This window comes from Mobula hypostoma, chromosome 7 (genome assembly GCF_963921235.1).
Source record: "Mobula hypostoma chromosome 7, sMobHyp1.1, whole genome shotgun sequence".
NCBI classification, from domain to species: domain Eukaryota; kingdom Metazoa; phylum Chordata; class Chondrichthyes; order Myliobatiformes; family Myliobatidae; genus Mobula; species Mobula hypostoma.
In genome coordinates, this window is record NC_086103.1 from 28525846 (window position 1) to 28548773 (window position 22928).

The following is a 22928-nucleotide window of genomic DNA, read 5'->3' on the forward strand; positions in this document are numbered from 1 at the left end:
TGCTGTCATCAGCAAATTTGAATATGGTATTGGAGCTGTGCTTAGCCACGCATTCATAGATGTAAAGCACATCAAGCAGGTGTCTAAGCACATAGCCCTGAGGTGCACCTGTACTGATGGAGATCATGGAGGAGATGTTGTTGCCAATCTGAACTGATTAGGATCTACAAGTGAGGGAATCCAGGATCCAATTGCACAAAGCGGTATTAAGGCCAAGGTCTTGGAGCTTATTGATTAGTTTTGAGGGGATGATAATATTGAATGTTGAGTTGTAGTCGATAAAGAGTATCCTGATGTATGCAGCTTTGCTATCCAGATGTTCCAGGATTGAGTGAAGAGCTAATGAGATGACATATGCTGTGGACATGTTGCTCTGATAGGCAAATTGGAGTGGATTCAAGTCACCTCTCAGGCAGGAGTTCATATGTTTCATTACCAGCCTCTCAAAACACTGGATATAAGTGCAACTTGGTGATAATCACCATGTTCTTCTTGGGCACCGGTATAATTGAAGCCTGCTTTAAGCACTGCTGAAGTGAGAGATTAAAGATCTCAGTGAACACAGCAGCCACTTGGTCAGCACAAGTCTTTAATATGTGGCCAAGTACTTCGTCCAGTCCAGATGGTTTCCATGGATTCACCCTCCTGAAAGCAGCCTGCACATCAGCTTCAGATACTGAGATCAAAGAATCGCGATGGTTCCTGCATGTTGTGACGTCAAAGCGTGCATAGAAGCCATTCAGTTCATCTGGAAGCGAAGCCCTGCTGTCTCCCAGGTGGCTTGATTTAACTGGGTAGGAGGTGATAGCATTGGCCTCTGTTGACATCCTTTCACTCTGCTGCATAATCCAATCCCCTTATCCCTGCTTTTGGTTTTTGATACTGTGCCCCAAAAGCTGCAAAAGTGTGTTTTGGATCTGTACCTGGAGCGTTGGCACTTCTGCCCAAGTGGGATTGAAAATATTGTCCAGCACACAGGTCTAGCAATTTCCTCCCGCTCTGTGGTACTCTGTGAGCAGACAGACAGTAAGATGCTCATATGTGAACCTATAACCAGAGCAATGCAGCTTCAACAGATTTTAATGGCTATTTGTGCTTAATCAAGCAGCTGCCCCTTGTCTGAGTTTGCTGCACCATTTCTGCAGAAGTAACATTGAGCTCCATCAGCTGAGCCCCATTAGCTGCTTCATTACTTTGACAGTAAGTTATAGCCCATTGTCTTTTTCTGTTTCTACAATTGTGGAAGAATGACATGTGAGTTGTTTTATCAGTACAGTGTCCCTTTAACAGCAAGCTGAAATTACTTGGGAAAAATACTTATCTGCTTTTCTACTGTTACAGGCTGATCACAAGACTGATCCATGTGGATAAATTGCTTCCAACCCAGAGGCATTTATGTGCAGGAACCTATAAAGCTCAGTAGAGTGACTTTTTAAAAGCTGCAGCCAAACCTGTCAGACAGTAAGAATTGGAAAGCTCAGGCAGACATTTCTACTTTACGACCATTATAGTATACATTAGAAGCAAAGAATAAGTTCACTGTAAGTGCAGCTGTTTTCTTTTTTCAGGTCTCAGTCACTGAAACATATTGGAGAGAACCTACGTGTCCTCCTTTCCTAAAAGAATATTGTCTTCATTCTCACGCAGGTGGCAGTGAATGGGATTCTTCAAGTACAGGGCAGAACCGCACCTCCTTCACAAAGATCTTGTTCACAACTGAAGAAATGGGTGCAGTGCAGAGAGGGAAAAATTTGCCTTATTGTTGCAAATATTTACAGAGTATTGGATGCTGCTTATGTTCACTGACTGCACATTTAGTTTCAATAGCTACGTGGCTGATGCTCTCCATCAAGAATGGTCATCTCCTGTTACCAAATTAAAATAGCTTCCCCAATGGAAAGAAAGCATCTTCATGTAAAGATAATAGTGCATTTGTTCATATTGTGATCTCTATCCTTGAAACTAGAATCACAGGGCATGTAAAATCCCAGTAAATACATAGAAAACCTACAGAACCATACAGGCCCTTCAGCCTACCATGCCGTACTGAACATGTACTTATTTTAGAAATTACCTAGGGTAACCCATAGTCCTCTATTTTTCTAAGCTCCATGTACCTATTCAGGGGTCTCTTAAAAGACCCTATTGTATCTGCCTCCACCACCGGCGCCAGCAGCCCATTCCTCACACTCACCACCCTCTGCGTAAAAATCTTACCCCGACATCTCCTCTGTACCTACTTCCAAGCACCTTAAAACTGTGCCCTCTCGTGTTAGCCATTCCAGCCCTGGGAAAAAGCCTCTGGCTCTCCACACGATCAATGCCTCTCACCATCTTATACACCTCTATCAGGTCATCTCTCATCCTCCATCACCAAGGAGAAAAGGCCAAGTTCACTTAACCTATTCTCGTAGGCCATGCTCCTCAATCCAGGCAACATCCTTGTAAATCTCCTCTGCTCCCTTTCTATAGTTTCCACATCTTTCCTGTAGTGAGGTGACCAGAAGTGAGCACAGTATTCCAAGTGGGATCTGACCAGGGTCCTATAAAGCTGTAACATTACCTCTTGGCTCTCAAGCTCAATCCCACGTTGATGAAGGCCAATGCACCTTATGCCTTCTTAACCACACAGTCAACCTGCGTAGCAGCTTTGAGTGTCCTGTGGACTCAGACCCCAAGATCCCTCTGATCTTCCACAATGCCAAGAGTCTTACCATTAATACTATATTCTGCCATCATATTTGACCTACCAAAATGAACCACCTCACACTTATCTGGGTTGAACTCCATCTGCCACTTCTCAGCCCAGTTTTGCATCCTATCAATGTCGCACTGTAAACTCTGACAGCCCTCCACTCTATCCACAACGCACCCAACCTTTATGTCATCAGCAAATTTACTAACCCATCCCTCTACTTCCTCATCCAGGTCATTTATAAAAAATCACAAAGAGCAGGGGTCCCAGAACAGATCCCTGAGGCACACCACTGGTCATTGACCTCTGCGCAGAATATGACCCATCTACAACCACTCTTTGCCTTCTGTGGGCAAGCCAATTCTGGATCCACAAAGCAAGGTCTTCTTGGATCCCTTGCCTCCTTACTTTCTCAATAAGCTTTGCATGGGGTACCTTATCAATTTCCTTGCTGATTGATACACCGATTATCATTGACCCATCAACACTACTCCTGTTTTACCTCTTGAATCACCATTAACATCTCCCCAGTCCTTGAATATTCTCTAATCCACTTATAATGGGGGAATTTATAGTAGCCAATTAACCTACTAACCTCCATTTTTGCCATGGGTTAGGAAACTGGGGCACTTAGGAAGCAATCACACTAAGAGCATGCAAACTGTCACATTTCACACCTGGTTTCAGGACCCAACCAAAGTTAACAGAGATGTGAGACAACAACACCAGTTACTACATCACTGTACTAATATTCTTCAACTGAAAAATGATCTTCCCTTAATAGAAAAATAATTTGATGCAAATCATTTTTTCTAAGCTCTGATATTTGTTGAAAGGATGTTAGTCTATGTGAGGAAGGATGTCCCATGGCTTGGAAACATCTGAGTTTGAATATGAGATTACAATAAGTTTTGACATACCTCAAAAATAGTGAAGAAAAATGGGCAGTTTTAGGAGAAGATTAAGGAAAAGTACACCGACCAAAGTATTGTGACACTTCGTAAGAACTGAAAAAAAGGTTGGTGTAATTTGAGCAGTTGCAAAATTTGATCTTTTCTAAATATTGTTGAGTTGTTTTTCACAGATTAGTAAAGCATTTTTTTTCATCGATTTTTTAATTTCATGTTTTCTGTTTCATGTGCCTGAATCTGACCAGGAGCTGAAACCATGTAATAATGCAGCAATAATGTTAACATGAGTTTAAGTAAATTTTGTAGAGACATAGAAATCTACAGCACAGAAACAGGCCTGTCATCCCATCTAGTCCATACTTAACCATTTATACTGCCTAGTCACATCCACCTGTACCCAGACCAAAGCCTCAATATTCCTCATATTCCTCCCATCCATGTACCTACCCGAACTTCTTTCAAATGTTGAAATGAAACCCGCATCCACCACTTCCACTGGCAGCTCATGCCACACTCTCAACACCCTCTGAGTGATGAAGTTTCCCCTCATGTTCCCCTTAAACATTTCAACTTTCACCCTTAGCACATGACCTATAGTTGTAGTCTCACCCAACCTCAGTGGAAAAAGCTTGCTTGCATTTTTCCTCTCTATACCCCTCATAATTTTGTAGACCTCTAACATATCTCTCCTCAATCTTCATCATTCCAGGGAAAAAAATTCTAAAGTATTCAATCTTTCCTTACAATTTAGCTACTCTAGTCACGACAACATTCTTGTAAATTTTCTCTGTATTCTTTCAATCTTATTTACATCTTTCCTATAGGTAGATGACTAAAACTACTACAAATTGAATTGAATTGACTTTATTTCTTTCGTCCTTCATATACATGAGGAGTAAAAGTCTTTACATTACGTCTCCATCTAAATGTGCAATGTGCTGTTATAATAATCTATAATAAATAGAAGAGTCAATGTAATATAGAGTACACTCAAATCAGTGGGAGTTCATCAGTCTGATGACCTGGTGTAAGAAACTGTCCTGGAGCCTGTTGGTCCTGCCTTTTATGCTGTGATACCGTTTCCCAGATGATAGCAGTTGGAATAGATTGTGGTTGGGGTGACTTGGGTTCTCAATGATCCTACAAGCCCTTTTTACACATCTGTCCTTGTAAGTGTCCAGAAACATGGCAAGTTCACAACTACAGATGTGCTGGGCTGTCCGCAACACTCTGCAGAGTCCTGCGGGTAAGGGAGCTACAGTTCCCATACCAGGCAGTGATACAGCCAGTCAGGATGCTCTCAATTGTACCCCTGTAGAAAATTCTTAGGAATTGGGGGCCCATACCAAACTTCCTCAACCGTCTGAGGTGAAAGATGCGCTGTTGTGCCTTTTTCACCACACAACTATTGTGTACAGACCACTTGAGGTCCTCAGTGATGTGGATGCCGAAGAACTTAAAGCTGTTTACCCACTCGTCCCCAGATCCATTGTTGATAATAGGGGTTAACCCATCTTCATTCCTCCTGTAATCCACAACCAGCTCCTTTGTTTTTGTAACATTGAGGGAGAGGTTGTTTTCTTGACACCACTGTGTCAGAGAGATGACTTCTTCCCTGTTGGCCACCTCATTATTGTTTGAGATAAGGCCAATCAATGTAGTGTCATCGGCAAATTTAATTAGCAGATTGGAGCTGTGGGTGGTGGGTATACTGGGAGTAAAGGAGGGGATTCAGTATACAGCCCTGAGGGGCTCCTGTATTGAGAATCAGAGGGTTGGAGGTGAGGGAACCCACTCTTACCACCTGCTGCTGGTCTCTCAGGAAGTCCAGGATCCAGCTGCACAAGGCAAGATCAAGGCCAAGGTCTCTAAGCTTCTTGCCGAGCATGGATGGAACTATGATGTTGACTGCTGAACTGTAGTCCAAAAACAGCATTCTCACATAAGCATCCTTCTTGTCCAGATGTGTAAGGACGGTATGTAGAGCTGTCGCTATTGCGTCGTCTGTAGATCGGTTGTGTTGGTAGATGTATTGTAGGGGGTCCAGTTTATTTGGTAACAAAATGCAGATGTAATCCTTAACTAGCCTCTCAAAGCATTTGCTTATTATTGAGATGAGTGTGACAGGACACCAGTTGTTCAGGCATGTTACTTTAGTCTTTTTTGGTACAGGGACAATGGTGGATAATTTGAAGCAGGAGGGCACTCTACACTGCTAGAAGGAGAGATTAAAAATGTCTGTAAACACACCTGCCAGTTGTGCTGCGCTCATCCTGAGTACTCGCCCTGGGAGGCCGTCCGGTCCCACAGCCTTGCGACTGTCCACTCGTTGGAAGCATCTGTGTACCTCAGTCTCAGAGATGACCAGGTTGTAGGTTGTAGAGGTGGCTTTCCTTGGAGGCTCAGAGTTAGCGACAACGAACCTAGCATTAAAGTGATTGAGCTCATCTGGGAAAGAGGCTGCGATGTTCTTGGCACCACAACGTTTGACTTTGAAGTTTGCGATGGTATGCAGCCCTCACCAACTTCTTCGCCATCATCTTATCAAATGACCAGGAGCTGTGTCTTAATGTGCCAGATATGAGGAGAACCCTGTGCAGGGTCAACCTATGGAAGGCTGCTGGACCAGACAATATTCCTGGCAGAGTGCTTAGAGGATGTGCAGAACAGCTAGCAGAGATTCTCACTGACATCTTCAACATCTCCCTGAGCAGCGGCGTCGTTCCAATGTGCTTCAAGGCCTCCACCATCGTCCCCGTGCCAAAGAAGTCTTCAGTGTCCTGCCTCAATGACTACGGTCCCTTTGCACTCACATCCATCATCATGAAGTGTTTTGAGAGGCTCGTCATAGGCACATCAAGACCCTGCTGCCCTCCTCACTGGACCCCCTGCAGTTCATGTACCATCCAAACCGTTCAACAGATGATACCATTGCCATCACCCTCCACCTGGACAAAAAAGACACGTATGTTCGAATGCTGTTCATAGACTTCAGTTCAGCATTCAACACAATCATTCCTCAGAATCTGTTTGGAAAGCTGGGCCTACTGGGCCTGAACACCTCCTTCTGCAATTGGATCCTAGACTTCCTGACTGAGAGTCAGAACGGATTGAAAGCAGCATCTCCAACACCATCACACTGAGCACTGGGGCCCCCCAGGGCTGTGTGCTCAGTCCACTGCTGTTCACTGCTGACCCACGACTGTGCTGCAACACACAGCTCGAACCACATCATCAAGGTCGCCAATGACACGACTGTAGTGGGTCTCATCAGCAAGAACGATGAGTCAGCATACAGAGAGGAGGTGCAGCAGCTAACGGACTGGTGCAGAGCCAACAACCTGTCTCTGAATATGAACAAAACAAAAGAGATGGTTGTTGACCTCAGAAGGACACGGAGCGACTACTCTCCGCTGAACATCGACGACTCCTCTGTAGAGATCGTTAAGAGCACCAAATTTCTTAGTGTTCACCTGGTCCCTCAACACCAGCTCCATAGTAAAGAAAGCCCAGCAGCATCTCTACTTTCTGTGAAGGCTGAGAAAAGTCCATCTCCCACCCCCCATCCTCACCACATTCTACAGAGGTTGTATTGAGAGCATCCTGAGCAGCTGCATCACGGCCTGGTTCGGAAATTGCACCATCTCGGATCGCAAGACCCTGCAGCGGATAGTGAGGTCAGCTGAGAAGATCATTGGGGTCTGTCTTCCCGCCATTACAGACATTTACACCACACGCTGCATCCGTAAGGCAAACATCATTATGAAGGACCCATGCACCCCTCATACAAACTCTTCTCCCTCCTGCCATCTGGCAAAAGGCACCGAAGCATTCGGGCTCTCACGACCAGACTATGTAACAGTTTCTTCCCCCAAGCCATCGGACTCCTCAATACCCTGAGCCTGGACCGACACCAACCTACTGCCCTCTACTGTGCCTATTGTCTTGTTTATTATTTATTGTAATGCCTGCACTGTTTTGTGCACTTTATGCAGTCCTGGGTAGGTCTGTAGTCTAGTGTAGTTTTTGTGCTTCTTTTTACGTAGTTCAGTGTAGTTTTTGTATTGTTTCATGTAGCACCATGGTCCTGAAAAACGTTGTCTCATTTCTAGTGTGTATTGTACCAGCAGTTATGGTCGAAATGACAATAAAAAAGTGACTTGACTTGACTTGACTTCAACGTAACATCCTAACTCCTGCACTTAGTAGTTTGATCTATGAAGGCCAATGTGCCAAAAATTGTCTCTACAACCCCATATCCCTCTGTTCCATGACATTTCTCAGTGCCCTACCACTTACTGTGTAAGAGCTACCCTGATTAGTCTCCCCTAAGTGCAACACCTCACACTTGTCTGCATTAAGTTCCATCTGCCATTTTTCAGCCCATTTTTTCAGCTGTTCCAGATCCCACTGCAAGCTATTATAGTCTTCCTCGCTGCCCACTACACCCCCAGTCTTGGTGACATCCACAAATTAGCTGATCCAGTTAACCAGATAATCATCCAGATCATCGATATAGATGACAAACAACAGTGGACCCAGCACCAACTCCTGTGGCACTCCACTAGACACAGGCCTTCAGTCAGAGAGGGAACCATCTACTACCACCCTCTGACTTCTCCCTCAAAGCAAATGTCTAATCCAATTTATTACCTCATCTTGAATGCCACCTTGTTGACCAACCTCCTATGCGGGACCTTGTCAAATGCCCTGCTGAAGTCCATGTAGACAATATCCACTGCCTTGCCTTCACCAACTTACATGGTAACTTCCTCAAAAAGCTCTATAAGATTAGTTGGATGTAACCTACCACGCACAAAGCTATGCTGACTATGCCTAATGAGTCCCTGTCTATCGAAATACTCATGTCTGGGATCTTAACAACATCTTTTTTTCTTGGTTGATGAAAGAGTGCAAAATGATTGTCCATGATAATTGTGACCTTTGTATGGAGCTAACATTTGCTCTGGGAAAAGTATTCAGCACCTAACAGCAGATCAAGCTTGGAGCAATATCTCTATTTTTGACCATGGATTGTAATTTACCTGGCTTGGGTATCACTGTTGCCACTTAGGTTTTCCAGTGAAGTACTAATATTTCACACAACTTACGTCTTTTTCCTGCTTAAACATGAATATTGTCCTAAAACATGCATTTCTTTAAGTTATTATAAGAATCATTTATCTAATCAAAGTCTTTTGCTTCACATCCCAGCTGCTAGGTTCTGTCCACCTCTATGCCTGCATCTAATATGTAATTTATATCAAATCAATGTATTCTGTACAAAAATTGGTAGAGACTGGGTGTTTTACAGGAAATGAGTGATGCAGAAGACCTGATTGACCTAGTTAGCTGGGTTTTACTAGTTGACAGGCTTTGTAATTGAATATTATATTGATCACTGACAGTGATTAGCATTGCTGTATGTTTTCTTTTAGTATTTTCAGAATCATTCATCTCAGCTATTAATGAGCGTAGTTTCAGGGAAAATAAATCCAATTTGCTGATGCTGGACTTCTTAGTGAAGTCTATTGCAATTTTCTCATTATAGATTGTGAGAAAATATAAAATCTGTGGTGAATAGGAAACTGTTGATGAACCACCTGATTTATTGACTTCCATTTGATTATTTGTCTCTATGCAAAAATGGGATTCTGAAGTCTAGTAGTACTGCATTTTCACAATGCTGAGGCAAAATGCAAGCAGCAGGGCTGGTGGGTATGTAGTAGAGAACGAGATTTGAGGCAAGGTAGATTTTCTGATTGTTCTTTTGGACGCAATCTGTTTGCTTTCATTAAATTCTATGCATATGTGTAATACACATAGGAGCCATTACTGCAAGTAGACGTGATAGGAAATTGGTTTCATCTGCTTTGTGGAATGGAATTGAACATGAAGTTTAACTTCAGTGTAACCAGACTCTATTGTTTAGCCGTAATAGATCTGCTTTTCAATAATGGTGCAACTTTGTCTTGGGGTTGGTTTCTTTAAAGCAATGAAATACCGTTAGTTTTGTAACTTCAACTAATTTAAAGAAACATAGGTGTGTTGCAGGTGTAACTTCAAGTTTACTTTAAGCAAGGTGCATATGTATCACATGATGGTGTGATGATGTATGCAATTGATGTATTTTTACTTGTAATCCATAGTTATTTATTTAAACAAACAAGAATGCTTAATTAAACATACATATATATACACATATGGTTACTCAAATATTGAAAAATTAAATACCCAACACCCCTCCCTGCTTAATTATGAACTCTAACTCAATGTAGAATGCATCTCAACTATATACGCAGTACAACTACTATATACAGACATCCACAGCACAGTAAATTTTTAAATTGTCTCATTCAGGCCTGAAGATTTAATCACTGTGGAGGATTTTTTCCTCATGTGGGATCTTTCCTCTCGAGGGAGGGGGGAATCATTCTACCTGGCAGATGAGACTTGTGGCTATGAAACAATTTCAGGTCTGGGGTCTCCTCTGTGGTGGTTGTTGGTGTTGACTCTGGGTCTGCAGGAAGTGGTTATGATCACTCTGGACACTTCCCTTGTCCTTTTCTCACTCTGGATCTTCATTGATCACTTTTTCTTTCTCACATTCCTACTCTTTCACACCATTCTCTTTCTCGTTCACATTCTTTCTGTCCATATCTTCTCTTCATTTTCTTCTTCTACTTTGTTTTTCCTGATCTTGGGAAGGTCCAGTTAGTTTAATGGAGTATTCTCTTAACAATCCTTCCATTGCTCCCTTTATGATCCTCCTGGTTTCCCCTTTCACAACATTATCTGACAGAACTTCTGTTTTCATATCTCCATTGAACAGCAATTTCCACTGCTTGTTTGAATGTTTGTTGTGCTTTAGTTAGGAACCATTTAAAATGCTTTCCTATAAGATTCCACCAACTAAGTGGTCTCTTAGTGCATCATTAAGCCCTTTACCAAACTAACAATGCTCAAACAATCTGCTCAAACGTATGCTGAGATTGATTCCCCTTCATTTAAATTCTGCTAATCAAACCTAAAGTCAACAACCTGACAACCAAACCTAAAGTCAAACCTGAAATCAACAATGGCTTTGGTTCTAAGGCTACGTCCACGCTAGACCGGATAAATCCGTAACCGAAGCTTTTTCTCTTCGTTTTGACCCTCCATCCACATTGAAACATTTTCCTTCCCCGAAAACGGAGCGTTTCAGAAACGCTCTCCGGAGTGAATGAATCTGAAAACGCTCACTATCCGGCGTAGTGTGTACGGGGTAACCGGCTATTTTTAAAACCGCTGTCATGACGTGCCAGAACAGATGGTGGCGGCAGTGCGGCATTTCATTGTTTTCTTGAACGCAGCCTCCAAAACCACAACAATAGCTGACAATAGATGTGTAACAGCCTAATGTAACATTGTATGGAAATACAAGATAACACTGATGCAGACATGTTTTATACATTTATAACCCCCCCCCCCAGTCACCTTCAGGGTCGCTCGGCTCGCTGTCGTCTAGGGAAACAGCCTCGGCCCCGCCAAACTGGATAATTCGTTGGTGTGGATGCTGTGTGATGTACCCCACCCCGCCCAAATAACCGACAATACACCAGATGCAATTAAATGATTTACAATTTATGGATATTACTGGAATTATATAATTAAGAGAGAATAAATATAAAAGGAAAATAAAAGGCGCCACACTTATCAAAGTTCAATCTCTTCGTGCACAAAACAGTTGGAGCTCAAGGACCTTCTTCTTCACCCTGCGACCCCCTCGGACCACCTCGCCCGGCCGCCTGGGACCAACAACGGTGGTTGACCAGACGCTCCACACGAGTCCGTCTCCGTCTCCTCGCCGAACGCCCTCCTCAGGGTCCAACCCCGTTAGCGGACATCACAGCACCTCGTCCATCCTTTGTCTCGCTCTCCCGCTTTCTCCTGCTTTCTCCCCCAAAACCCCGCACATACAGTATCTTCAAATACACCAAAAACATAACAACCATCCCAATTGGTTAATAGCACCCTCTTATCACCCTCTAAACAAAAACAAGCTACTAGCGCAAACTTTCTCAGCGTTTAACACAACAAAGCCGCATTCCCCAAATTAACATAACAAAGACCCCATTTTAATTAGCCTCCGCAGTAAAATAAAAGTCAAAACCCCCTTACACATTTAACAAGGTGCTTTATTAATGTATTGCTTGTGCAAACATTCAATAGATGCAATTGTCACTTTTGCCCAGTAACTTGTTTTATTGCACATGTTAAATACAGGAAAGTAATACACAAAGACATGGCAAAGTAAAGGCAAACAAATGAGGTAACAGCAAATTTCACTTTTGCCAAGTAACAAGCCTTATTGCATTTAGTTGTAGCTGTCGTCCCTTTCATCGGTGAAGAAACTATGTCTGTAGGAAATGTTTCTGGACAAATGCGCACCAAGTCTTTCGTTTGGCAATTTCCTTTTAAGTTTTTCTAGTCTGTAACTGGACAAACGCGCACCGTATACCGTTTCCTCTTCGCTTGTTTTCTGTGTGTCCTGCACATGCCCAGTAGGAGGAGATTCACCCAAATATCCGTTTTAATGCGGACGGAGATATTTCCAAAAACACCTGGTGTGGACGCCTATCTTTTTTACGTGAAACCAACGTTTTCAAAATTATCCGGTCTAGTGTGGACGCAGCCTAAGTGTTGCTGTATCATCTTAGCAATAGCAGCAAAGCTAATTTCTGATGGGTTGGTTGGAGCAGTCAACATTTGAAGCAAACTGTATGCCTTTAAACCTAATGAACTTAGCAAAAATGCCTATTTCATTTACTTCAAAGTACTGTTCCAGTAGCTTGGTATACATCAGCCAATCATCCATTGTGTAATCAAACACATCAATCTTTCTGATGTAACCTGCTTTTTTAATGGTTATTATCACCCAGTACTCACACTTTATGAACCCATGAATTCCTCCATTTCTCTTCATGAACCATGAATTCTTCTGTTCACTGCCTTTTTTTTAAACTCGATTTTTCTCCACAAGCTGGGCTGGTTCATTTAAGTTTGAAAGCTCCTCACAGTGTTTATTTTATTTTGAACATCTCGCCTCATTTTAACAGATCAGTAGCTGTCTTGGGTTTGTTTTGAAATACCTAACTGCCAATGTTATGTTTTGTAGCTTCAAAACATTAAACTAATTCAAAGAAACACGGGAGTCCAAGAAATGTGGGTACACCTTTGAGTTTACTTTAAGTGAGGCGAACATGTGTCAAGTGGCAGTGTGATGATGTATGCAATTAATGTATTTTTACATATAACCCATAATTAATTATTTAACCAAACAAGACTTCTTAATTAAACAATATATATAGAAGATTACTCAAGTATTATTAAAATATCAAATACACAACATTTATTTGCTCATTTGCAAATCAAAATATTCTGATGGAAAAAGAAAGCTGCAGGAACTTTTTATTTACTTGTTTATTTATTGAGATACAGCACGGAATAGGCCCTTCCAGCCTTTTGAACCATGCAGCCAGCAACCCCTGATTTAACTCTAGTCTAATCACAAGACAACTTATAATGACCAACTAGTCTACACCGGTAAGCCTTTGGAGTGTGGGAGGAAACTGGAGTACCTGAAGAAAACCAATGTGTTCAAAGGGGAGAATGTACACGCTCCTTAAGGGCAGATGATCAATCAGGTCTTTCTTCAAATTTCACCCACACTGTAATTCTATAGTTCTTAGGTTTCATTTCTTGGGTAAATATAACACTGGCATGAAGAACCCACTCCGTCTGAGACTTGTCCTTCCTTACCTTCGTGTCAGACCATTTAGCCATCAGCATTCATCTTGGAGTAAACTTCTGATGATCTCAGCAAGATTTTTAAAACATTTTCACCAATGCCGTTGATCAGAATTTCTTTGAAGTAATTGGGTCTATCACATCTTGGTTAGTATTTCATTTGTCATTTTCCTTGATAGGTTGTTCATAGCTAAGTAAAACTATGTGTTGTGCTTTTCCATGGAGTAGATTGGTTCACTAAATAACACATAACAACACAAGGTTCATTAAACACATAAAAGAGCATACATAGAACAGAAATCTACAGCATATTACAAGCCCTTCCGCCCACCATGTGCTGCCTACTCTAGAAACTGCCTAGAATTTCCCTAGTGCATAGCCCTCTGGTTTTCTAACTTCATGTACGTCATCTAAGAGGCTCCTAAAAGACCCTATTGTATTTGCAAAAATCCAAGGTTTTGCATGAGATCTATTTCCCCAAAGCCACAGCATGGTGTAATTATGTATGAGTCTGCATCCTAAAGTTTTTGGGATCCTGTCAGGTAATTCAGGCTATTAGAACATGAGATTGGGGATTAGGAATGGTATTTTGTGGCTTCTTTCTCATTGACCTCTAATTTATTCCTCTCATCCCCATTGTTGACTGTCGTCTGAAAGCTAAATGCCTCCAACAAGAACATAACAGTACATTAAACTATATTTTTATTATTTTGCAGAATGCAATTGACATAGCTGCCTCAGATTAGCATTTTCTTGTCTTGAGTAAAAGTAGAAAAAAAGAAGCAGATAGTGTGTGATTTGATGTATTCAGCAATTGTGCTATGTTAGTCATGTATTATTTTTACAGAGCAAAACTGTATTGCACTAGTCTAATTCCTATTCAAAAATGCCAAGGGCATTTGCTCTTAAAAATCTGTAAAATTTATTATTTTAGGTAACTGAGTAATAAGTACTGTTTGAGAGATTGCTAAATATAACTAAAACATTTATCACACAATGCAAAGTGTTTGAAAAAAAATCAAACACATTCTGCTTTACTGGGACATTTGGTGACTAATTTAGTGTTCACCTTTTAAAATTAATGCCCATGGGTGAGCTATGTACTGGTTAGTCTTCAGAAGAAAATAGAATTGATTACATGTATTCCAAATATGTGACAGGTGGCTCTTCTAAACTCCTTGTGTGGGATTATGTTTAATGCCTTTATAGTTTTAATTTTCTTCAATATCTGGATTATTTGTTGAAACCTAGACTTGTTCTTGTCTTCTGTCTGGAGAGTAATGGACTAGAACATCCTTTCCACAAGACAATAAGTGTTAAATCTATGAGATGTGGGCAGACCTTGCCTCTCCCTCAAGGTGCGAGGAATAATTTTCCACCAGGCATAAAATGCAATGTGTGGTTAAATCACAAACCCTAGGCCAACACATAAAATGTGTGAGACTACCAGAGTTATGCTTGATACACGTTCACTTCTACCGAATTCTCATTCCACCAAGATGCAACACTGAGCGTCATAGGAAGTCATTCCTGCCTGTGGCCATCAAACTTTACAACTCCTCCCTTGGAGGGTCAGACACCCTGAGCCAATAGGCTGGTCCTGGACTTACTTCCTGGCATTTACATATTACTACTTAATTATTTATGGTTTTATATTGCTTTATTTATACTCTATTCTTGGTTGGTGCAACTGTAACAAAAACCAATTTCCCTCAGGATCAATAAAGTATGACTATGACTATGACTTCACAATCTCCCACCATGGCAGGAGATCTTAATGCAATGGTTTTCAAGGGAAAAGGTCACTGAAGCTACATTTGGTTCTATTTCGAGTCGTCCTTGAATGGCAGGGGTAGGCATGGGGCCGGCTATGATGTGCCTATTGGGGCATCATGCCACGGTAATTGGGAGACTGGAGTGGGACCCATGGGATTGGAGTTTCCCAGTCAGTGATCAGCTGACTTTGCTCAAGATGGGAGATCTTGGGAATATCCTGTTGCTCTGGCTGATAAAATGGCCAATTATAGATGGGTTGATGAGCATTATGAAAATAATTCATATTTCTAAACTTTTGCAAAAGTACAGTTTCTTGGCGATTGATTTTTTTTTTATCCAGATCAGTAAGTGTTGATGGACTGTCTTTCGAAAGCATAACAGATAAGTTTACTCAAACATTAAAGAACTGGAGATGCTGGAATTCCAAAATGAAAACAAAGCAAGCTAGATACGTATTTGCCGACTGGCATGAGGCAAATAGTTGAAATAAAGGGGGCCTTTTCTGGTTGGCTGCCACTGACTTGTGGTATTTTTCAGGAGTCGGTGTTGGCACAACTACTTTTCACATAATGTACACAGGATTTGATCTGTTGTCTTGGTGGCCAAGTTTGCAGCTGATACAAGATAGTTGACAAGGCAGATAGTGTTGGGGAAGATGGGACTCTGCAAAAGAACTTGGGCAGTGTGTAGGGCAGCGTGATAGTGGAGTGATTAGCTTAATGCTACTGCAGCGCAGCAACCCGCGTTCAATCTGCCTGTAAGGAACTTGTACATTCTCCGCATAACTGTGTGGGTTTCCTCTTGGTGCTCTGGTTTCCTCCCACATTCCAAAGACTTACGGGTTTGTAAGTTAAGAAGTAATTATGCAAACGTGGGATCATAGTGCTGAAAGGGCCAGTTATCGTGCTGTATCTCTAAATAAACTATATAAATAAATATGTTAGGAGAGTGGGCAAAGAAATGACAATGGAATACCATGTAGGGAGGAGGGGAGGGAGGGAATGTCAAGTCAGACCATGAGAGGCCTGCGTCGGGCATTTTCATGCCTTACACGGCACAGATTGGAAGTCTGTGTGGGGCGCCACTCCTCGCACAGACACTAGAGTAATGTGTGGTTAACTGCCTTGCTCAAGGACACAAACACGCTGCCACAGCTGAGGCTCGAACTAGCGACCTTCAGGTCACTAGACGAATGCCTTTACCACTTGGCCACATGCCCAACAAATGTAGGGAAATGCAAACATGAGGAAATCTGCAGATGCTGGAATTTCAAGCAACACACACACAATGCTGGTGAATGTAGCAGGCCAGGCAGCATCTTTAGGAAGAGGTACAGTCGATGTTTCGGGCCGAGACCCTTCGTCAGGACTAACAGAAAGATGAGCTAGTAAGGGAAGTGTATGGTCATGCACCTTGGTAGAACGAACAAAAGGCACAGACTCTTTTCTAAACAGGGGACAAATTCAGAAATCAAAGGTGCAAAGGGACTTGGGAGTTTTCGTGCAAGATTCCAAAAATGTTCACTTGCTGGTTGAGTCAGTAGTAAGGAAGGCAAATGTTATGTTAGCATTCATTTCAAGAGGGCTAAAATATAAAAGTAAGGATGTAATAATGAAGCATTATAAGGCATTTGTCGGACCACATTGGGAGTATTGTGAGGAATTTTGGGCCCCGTATCTAAGAAAGGATGTGCTGACATTGCAGAGGAGCTGGAGGAGTTTTAAGAGAATAATCCCAGGAATTAAAGGTTTAACATATGAGGAGTGTTTGATGGCGTTAGTGCTGTACTCAATGGAGTTTAGAGGAATGGGGGTTGGGGGGTGGTTTGTTGGGGGTGATCTCATTGAAACCTATCAAATATTGAAAAGCCCAGATGTGGTGTATGTGGAGAGGATGTTTCCTTTAGTGGAAAGGTGTAAAAGCAGAAGTCACAGACTCTCAGAATAGAAGGATGTCCCTTTATAATAGAGATGAGGAGCAATTTCTTTAGCCAGTGGATCTGTGAAATGTGTTGCCACAAATGGCTGTGGAGGCCAAGTCATTGGGATATTAAACTTGGAAAATGATAGGTTCATGTTTAGTAAGGATATCAAAGGTTACTAATTTGACACCCTCACTAATTAAGAATCTATCAGCCTCCAAGTTATCGAGTTTTAATTGTTTGAGAGGGAAAATAAATCAGCCGTGATTGAATGGTGGAGCAGACTTGATGGGCCAAAGGATCTAATTTTGATTCAATGGTCTTTTTAAATTCTCAGAAGGCCTAACAGTTCTCTGGATAGAGAAGACATTTGTGATCACTGTATTTCTTCAAAATGACCACTGACATAACGCATTGATTGGTGTTCTCTCTCCACGCGTGCTGCCTGACCAAATGGGTATTTCCAGTATTTTCTATTTTTGTTTCATGGATGAGGATCTGCACCTTACATTCAAACAACTGTAAACACAAAATAATCTGCAGATGCTGGGGTCAAAGCAACACTCACAACACGCTGGAGGAACTCAGCAGGTCGGGCAGGATCCGTGAAAAAGATAGAACACAAAATAATCTGCAGATGCAAATAATCTATATCGATGAGGCTAAACTCAGTTTGGAGGAGCAACACCTCATATACCATCTAGGTAGTCTCCAGCCCCTTGGTATGAACATAGAATTCTCCAACTTCCGGTAATTCCCTCCCCCTCCCTTCCTCTATCCCTATGTCTCTCTGCCCCCTCCCCCAGCTGCCTATAACCTACCTCATGGTTCCGCCTCCTTCTACTACCCATTTCCCCTATTCTTTCTTTACCTTTCCTGCTTATCACCTCCCTGCCTCCCCTCCCCCACCCCTTTATCTTTCCCCTTACTGATTTTTCACCTGGAACCTACCAGCCTTCTCCTTCCCACCGTCCCCCCACCTTCTTTATAGGGTCTCTGCCCCTTCCCTCTACAGTCCTGACGAAGGGTTCCGGCCCGAAACGTCGACTGATCTTTTCCACGGGTGCTGCCCGACCTGCTGAGTTCCTCCAGCGTGTTGTGAGTGTTGATTCAAACAACTGAATGTTGCTTTAACTATCGAATGTTGAATGGACTAGATAGAATGGATGTGGAGAGGATGTTTCCTGTGGTGGAGGTATCCAGAGCTAGAGGGCACAGCCTCAAAATTGAGGTGCAATCTCTTAGAACAGAGATAAGAAGGAATTTTTGTAGCCAGTGAGTAGTGAATCTGTGGAATGCTCTGCTACAGACTGCGGTGGCCAAGTCCGTGGGTATATTTAAGGTGGAAGCTGATTGTTTCCTGATCGGTCAGAGCATCAAAGGATATGGCGAGAAGGCGGGTGTATGGCATTGAGTGGGATCTGGGATCAGCCATGATAAAATGGCAGAGCAGACTCAATGGCCTAAATGGCGTAATTCTGCTCTTATCGTCTCACTGTATTTATCAACTGCATTCACTGGATTATGGAGAGGAAAGGAGTAATGGTGAAACTATCCTTTTCTCTTTCCCCACTCTGAGAGATTGCAAATGATTAAACTAAGATTAAACTAATATAAATAAACAAAGGACTCTGCTGAGGAATTTCCCAAAGCTCTGGCAGTGATTTGACCAAGAAGCATATTAGCATGTTGGAATTTCACTACCGTGTGTAACAGTTACCATTAACTTGTAAAAAGTGAGTAGGACGTGTTTCAAGCTTGATCTAAGTTTAGCTTACAAGTTACGTTTACCCCACCAATACCTGACACACTGTTAAAGTCCCCTCATGACATGATAAACCATGGTCACTGTTTATAAGTTGGAAGGGATTCTGAGGCAAGCACAGGGCCAGTGTTTGACGCAAAAAAAAATCCAAACACGCCTTCATTGAGAAAAAATGCTGTGAGTAGTTTCCAAGGATATTGCTGTCCCAGCTGTTTGCTGCTGTACTTTTGTGCCGTCCTGTGTTATTTCCAGATTGTATCTTCCTCTGGGTGAAGATTGCTGTCCACACTTGACTTCCTTTTGAATAATTTGCTGCACTTAAGAACGTTGATAAAAGAAGGATAAAGATTGAAGAGTTCGGGATATTCTGAGTCTAGAGAGTTCTGAGCTCAGCAACAAGCACATGCAGGAGAGTCCTGGTGATTAGTTCAGGCAATGAAGGCACAAGGAAGGGGAGAATTAACTGTTGGAGTCACAGTCATTTCTCATTATTTTATTTTTTGTTTAAAAGAAATGCAACAACAGCATATTTTTTTGGGAAAGAGGAATTTAGAAAACAATTTTACTGTAAGATTACTTAATATTTATGCCATATGGAGTTGATTATGTGAGATTAATTTGATGATGATGTTGTCACAAGAGACTGAATGATTGATGTCTTTTTTGGAAACTGTTTAAAATCCAACCCTAGTTTTTTAAGTGATGCTATATTTCCCTTTCTTCAGCGTGGTCAACAAGTTGAATGATAATTCGCTGATGATATTCTTATTTCAGCATTATGCAATGTATTATGTAACTGTTAAGATTACAAGAGCAGTTTCATGAATACACACATTAAGAAGTAAAGTCATTATGTATTGGAGTGGTGGCTTTCTGTACTTCAGTTCCACAATGGATTTGTGGTCCAGGTTTTGACCACCAATTTTGTGCTCCTCTTGGCTCAGTTAACAAACATCTGTGCAATTACTGGGAGTTAGGTGTGCTCCTAATTGAGGTCATAATGTAGACACGCTTATTTGGGACAGGGGCAGACAAGCTGCTAATATGTGTGGTTAAGAAAAATAAATATTGAAGGAAGAAGTATTCTTGTTGAATGCAGTCATTTTCAAAATCCATTGCACTTTCACCATAGTGAAATTGAAAGGATTGCAAATCTTGACATTCTGGGAAAAATAGATTTGGCCTATGTCATATGGACTTTAGATCAAGGACAGGTGATCGTACCAAAACATCTAAGATCCTGAGGTGGTTTGGCAGGGTAGAAGCTGGAAAAATGTTTCCTTTGTTTGTGGAATCTAGAATAAGGGGCTTAGAGTCTAAGTAAAGGGTTGCCCAGTTAAGATTTAATTGAGGAGAAATGTTTTCTTTCTAAAGGGTTGTAAATCTTTGAAATTCTGGACTCTGCAGTACTGAAAAGAGCTGATTCAGGAGAAGGCAAACAGATTCCCATAGTCAGAGCCATGATATGATGACTTGGGTAAGTTCCTGGGTGTCAACATCTCTCAAGATCTGTCCTGGGCCCAATACATTGATGTAATTGCAAGGAAGACACAACAAGTGCTCTATTTTTTTTAGATTAGATTATGAGGACACTCAGTCATCGTTTATTGTCATTTAGAAATGCATGCATTAAGAAATGATACAATCTTCCTTCAGAATGATATTACAAGAAACACAGGACAAACCAAGACTAAAACTGACAAAACCACATAATTATAACATATAGTTTCAACAGTGCAGAGCAATACCGTAATTTGATAAAGAGCAGACCATGGGCACAGTAAAAAAAAGTCTCAAAGTCCCGATAGCCCCATCATCTCACGCAGACGGTAGAAGGGAGGAACTCTCCCTGCCATGAATCTCCAAGCGCCGCAAACTTGCCGATGCAGCACCATTGGAAGCACCCGACCACAGCGGACTCTGAGTTCGTCTGAAAACTTCAAGCCTCCGACACCGAGAACCGAGCACCATCCTCTGCCGAGCGCTTCGACCCCGCCCCGGCCACCGAGCAACAAGCAAAGCCGAGGACTCGGGGCCTTCTCCTCCGGAGATTCTGGATCACACAGTAGCAGCAGCAGTGAAGCAGCATTTCAGAAGTTTCACTGGATGTTCCTCCGTGCTCTCACGTCTGTCTCCATCAGATCAGGATTGTGCATGGCACCCTAATTGACAGATAACAGACATCACCACCGGAGTGGCCGCTGCGAGCTGCGTTGTGTTGCCATCTTCTCCTCATTAGGAGTTTGTAGAAACTTCGTATGTCTCCAAAAACTTTTGCAAATTTCTTTGGCTATACCATAGAGTGGATTCTAACTGGCTGCATCACCATCTGGTATGGAGGGGCCACTGCACAGGATCATTAAAAGCTACAGAAAGTTACGAACGCAGTCAGCTCCATCATGAGCACTAGCCTCCCCAGTGTTGAAGACATCTTCGAAAGGTGATGCCTCAGAAAAGTTCATCCGTTATTTAGGACCCTCATCACCCAGGACATGCTCTCTTCTCATTACTACCATCAAGGAGGAGCAGCTTCTTCCCCTCCTCAATCAGATTTTAAAATGGACAATAAACCCATGTACATTCCCTCACTTTTTAAAATTTTGTTTTGCTTTCTTTTGCACTATTTCTTTAATTTTATGTATATTCTTATTGTAATTTATACTTTTTTTATTATGTATTGCGCTGTACTGCTGCCACAAAATATCAAGTTTCATAGCATATGCCAGTGATATTAAATCTGATTCCGAATTTACACCAGAGTCTCCAAGAGTAGAGACTACTCGACTGAATTCCGCGATAAGGAATAAAATACTGAGCGGGATCTCAGAATCAGAAAAGGTTTTGCTGCTTTACTAAGGGGTGAATGAAATTAGCAGAAAATATCCCTCTATATTTTTATTAAAGGCTTACAAAATTGGATGTGCAACTTTGGGAAAAAAACTCAGGGAGGACAAATTTTGTTCCGTTTGGGAAACAGATTAATGAATTGTGCTAATTGGATCAAATTGAACTGTGAAAAAAGTTGATTAGAAAGTAGACTTTCTCTTACAACTCAGAATCTACATATCTCCTATCTTGCAGTACAGAGAATATAATTTTTATGCTACTGGGGAAACCGATTAATGATTTATGTTAATGAGATCCAACTTACACAGACAAATTCTGTAAAATGTCAGTTATTGAAAGCAAAATACCCAGGAATCATGCTAATTACATTGATCCATTTCTTTCCCTGGTAACAGAAGGGCAGCAATTTCTTCTGCACTGCTGCAGTTACTTGTGTGACAATGGTCTCAAATTGTTCAGGAACATGGAAGTAAGCCCAGTCACTGAGCACAGCAAACACTCTTCTGGGTAATCCAATTTCCTTCCACCCCCTGCTGCAGTGGCATTCTGTAGTATATCGAATAACAAATTTGTCTTCTAAAATTGCAAAGCTCAATTCCTCTAAAGTTGACAGTGGAGAGGGGAAGCAGAGTGGAGTTTTTAAATTTAGAATCTCTGGCTGCTGTGGACAGCTGATATATTTCAATGAAAAAGACCTATTGAGCAGCTACGACTTAAAAAATGTGACCAATGAGAGAGTGTGTGTTAAACAGATGGAGTATAGGCAACAGAAAACATAGTAGCATGCAGAGAAATTACTGTATAGAAGTAGTTGACTAGGAGGATTGGGTGGGATAATTGGTGACTAAGATCAAGGACAGTGGTAATCAGTAAGGAATGTGCAAGTGATTGAATGGGTGTTTAATAGTGAAGGAGAGAGATGGTTGATGAGGTAAAATAGAGGGATTCAAGGGAGATCATGCAGTGACAGAGGCAGTAATGGTGTGGGTTCACTCCTGACCTCCAGTGCTGTTTTTGTGTGCAGTTTGCACTAAGTAAGTTTACTCCTTCATCCCGACAGAATTGTGGGTTGGAATGTTCATTATCCAGTGCAGTCTGGGGGAGATGATGAGCATGAATAAAATGGGATTCGTACTGGTGTCATTAACATGGATTTTTAGTGATCAGCTCGTATTTGGTAGGGATCAGTGACAGATTCTGTGCTACGGGATTATTTGACTATGA

The 22928-nt window shown here is 41.8% G+C and overlaps 1 protein-coding gene across 8 annotated transcripts in view; it reads left to right on the top strand.

Moving 5' to 3' along the window:
* The window catches only part of LOC134349198 (teneurin-2-like), a 3136038-nt gene that overhangs the window by 2580578 nt on the left and 532532 nt on the right, over nt 1–22928 (top strand). Inside the window, exon 1 of one of the 8 annotated variants that reach the window (XM_063053176.1) lies at nt 7263–7283. The exons of the other annotated variants lie outside the window; for them this stretch is intronic. The gene's annotated coding sequence lies outside the window, so the exon portion shown is untranslated. Of the gene's footprint in view, nt 1–7262; nt 7284–22928 lie in introns of those variants that run through there. 8 annotated transcript variants of the gene reach the window in all.